The sequence below is a fragment of the Micromys minutus genome (genome assembly GCF_963924665.1).
Source record: "Micromys minutus genome assembly, chromosome: 1".
NCBI lineage: Eukaryota > Metazoa > Chordata > Mammalia > Rodentia > Muridae > Micromys > Micromys minutus.
In genome coordinates this window covers 9,328,821-9,332,514 of record NC_137969.1, presented here as the reverse complement: position 1 = coordinate 9,332,514, position 3,694 = coordinate 9,328,821, and positions in this window count along the sequence as shown.

Below are 3,694 nucleotides of genomic sequence, written 5' to 3'. Positions count from 1 at the left end.
GGGGGTGGTGGAGTGTGTAGTATTTAGCATTAAAATATATAGCAAAAGTCCAAACCTCAACAAGCTAAAAATAAGGTTTGAAATTTTAAAAATTATTTACCTAGTGAGGTGAAGAGTTATTTTTATTAGATAACTAAAAGGTCAGGGAATGTGAAACAGATTAAGAAAAGTTTCCAACATAAAGAAAAGTGATTTAAAAAAAGAAACTATTTTAAAGGGAAACAGGTAGACAAAACCTTGGGACAATATCAAGATAGCACGCAGCAAGTATTTTAGAAAGAAAAGAGACAGAAGAAAACATTTGAAGAAACAAATAAGATCAGCCTCTCCTCCTCCATTTTATTTTTACAACGTAAATCTACAGCTTAAAAAAAAAAATCTCAGCTAGGGCTGGGGAGATGGCTCACTGGTTAAGAGTACTATTCCCAGCACCCACGCTGTGGCTCACAAAAGACCTTAGCAAAATCCAAGCAGGAATATCTGTAAAGAGAAACCACACCATGGTATGGCTATTTAAAACCAAAGACAAAGATAACATCTTAATGTCAGCCAGACAAATAGTGTCACAGTACACACGGGACAGGTAGGTGTCCTTGGAGATAACAGAGGCCACAGAAGATACTTTTAGAACTGAACTTGGGAAAGGGAAGTGCCAAGAGCTGTTGTGATTGGCTTTAGGATGCCCTCAAAGCTCACGTTTGTTCCCAGGCTGCTGGCACTGGTTTGAGAGGTGGTATGGCCTTAAGGAAGCTGAGCCTCTTGGGCCAAAGTGAGTGCCTCTGAAGGTGGTGGTGCCTTCGATACGAGGCATGGCTTTTCTCCCTGTGTCTCCCCTAATGCGTGTCTCTTCCTCATGTGCCTCCTGTAAGACCTTTTCCCACTTTAATGACTTGAGACTTCTGAAATCATAATTTAAAATGATCCTTTCTTCTCTTAGTTTGTTTCCATCAGGTGTTTTGGTCACGGTGGTTAGAAAGGCGAACAACTTGGAATCCACCATCTGTAGGAAATGCCATTGGAAAATGCTGGTGAAGTAAATTGCCCCAAACAAATCCAGCTATAGACGTTATCTCCAGATCTGCTTTGTAACTGTGTTAAGTTCTCCACTGGGAAGGAAAATGGCCCTACATAGAAAATCAGACCCATAAGAAGGGATCAAATAGTGGATTGGTAATTAGAGTGCCATGTAATGTTGGTTTTAGAAAGAAGCTTCACAGGGAAAAGAAAGAGCATATGACATAAATTCGTGTATGCAATTCAAATTTACAAATTATAAAAATTCTCTACTTTTATAGCTGGTTTCTTTTAAGATTTGCTTAGATTTTTGTACTCATTTTACGGGCATTGATCATGGAAATAGTGCCATATTGTTATGACATGTTTGTTTCAAAAAGTTGACTTGCTCTTTTTCGCATTAAAAAGTTCGATATTTTCAATATTAAAAAAAAGAAGGAACGAAGAACACTAGAAACAGTAAATATAAAATACCTTTAATTTGTTTAAAATACATGACTGTTTAAAGCCAAAAATTTATGTTGCATTTAATGTATGCAGGTCTATTTCACATGGCAATAAAGACATCAAAGGCAGCAGATAAATGAGCTGCAGTTTTGCAGGGTTCTTATATTTTATAACAATTAGTATAATATAACCTCTTAATATGTTAGAATATTTAAAGTTGTATAGCATAAACCCCAGAGCAACCATTAAAAATTTATATAAAAGTATCTATTAGCAGAAAACCAGTGGTGAGACTAGAGTCAAAAATACTAGATTAACACCAAAGAAGCCAAAAAAAGAAAAAAAACAGAAAAACCAAACAAATCAAAAGAAAAAACAAACAAACAAACAAAAACCAAAAAAAAAAAAAAAAAAAAAAAAAAACCCACCACCACAAACAGTTGAAACACATCAAAATGTAGATTTAAATCCACCCAGGTTATCATTACATTATATGTAAATGGACTAAAAACTCCAACTGCAGCATAAAGACTACAAACTAGAGTTAAAAACTCCAAACTGTAAACTAGATGTGAGGCATAGATAAATTAAATATAAAGACACTAATAAAGAGTGGAAAAATGCCAAGGACAAACAGTAAGTCTAAGAAAGATAGAGCAGTTATACTAAAATCAGACAACACAGACTTCAAAGTCAGAGAATAACTAGAGATAAGAAAAATAGTTCACAATTGTTAAGAAGGTCAAATCAGAACCAGTGCAGAGCTTGCTACTGATCTGCGTTTTATTCTGTAGGATCAACAGGCTGAAAAGAGGACACTAACTTTTGCAAGTTGTTCTCTGATCTTTACACACATGTGTAATTTTTTAATTCAAAAAAGCAAAGTTATTAGGAAGTCATAAAAGCCAACCAAGCAAAAAGTACAAATCCCTCAGTAATAAAGGTTGTAATAACCTCCTCTCAGTACTATATGAAAAAGTCTGTGGTCAAATGGGGAACCTGCCCAGCACGGTTAATACTTAGTTATTTATAGAATCCACTGGGAGATAAAAACCATTCAACCACCTTGGAGGAACACTGCTTACTGGCTTGCTCTCCATGGCTTGCTGGGCTTTCTTACATAACCCAGGATGACCTGCTCAGTGGATGGCCTCACTCACAGTGGGTTTCATATCAGCCACTAATCAAGAAATTCCCCAAAGATATGGCCACAAGCTACTCTGATGAAGCCAGTTCTTCAATTGAGTGTTCTTCTCCTCAGGAGAGTCTATTTTGTATCAAGTTGATAAAAACTAACCAGCGAATAATAAATTTCAGGAAAGACCTTAAATGTTTGAAAGTCACTACATTTTGAAATAGTCGCTCAAAGAGGAAAATCCTAAGAGTAATTAGGAACTATTATCAGCTGAGTCAAAAGTGAAGCACACTACATCGAAAACAGTGGAACCGCAGCTAAAGCAGAGCTCTGAGGGCAACTCATAGCTCTAAAGGCGTGGTATTTAAAGGTAAGAGCCTCCTCAAGGTTTTAATCTTTACTGAACAACCAGAAAAAGAAAAGTTGAACAAATGAGTTGTAAGAAGCAACAACAAAAAGTCAGTGAAGTAGGAAAAAAAATTAACACAGCCAAAATACAGCTTTTCAAAGATTTCTAAATGTTGATACACCTTAGTTGACATCAGTCAAAGCAAAACAAACCAACTAAAATCCTATAAATTACCATTATCAAGAATGTCTAAACAAAAACTCCCTTTTCGATGTTAGTATCAAATAAATGTATATAATGTACAGATTATGGTTACAAAACCTAGGTTATGTCTAGAGATGCTCCCTGCTATCGCTGAACTTCTAAGATGTTAGCTAAACAAACATATATATAACATATGGACTAGAGTAATAGGAGAAGCTCCCAGCCTTCATTTACTTTTAGAGAAAAGTTAGGGAAGTAAATGTATGTAATGTATATAGTAATAAAAGAGGACTATTAGGTTGGAAGGGAAGCGCCTCCACGGAAACTGGTCCTGGCTCTCAGCTGGATCCTCAGCTTTGGCAAGCAACCTACTGGAGTCAAGACACAGGTGGCCCGCCCCGCCCCGCCCCGCCCCGCCCCGCCCTCGCTTGCCCCACCCCCGTCTTTCTGCGCAGGCGTGAAGAGGGCGTCCCGGGGCTCGAGGGGCGGGGCGTGGCCGGCGGCTGGGCGGAGCGGGCGCGGGCCGGTGGACTGGTGAGGTGGCG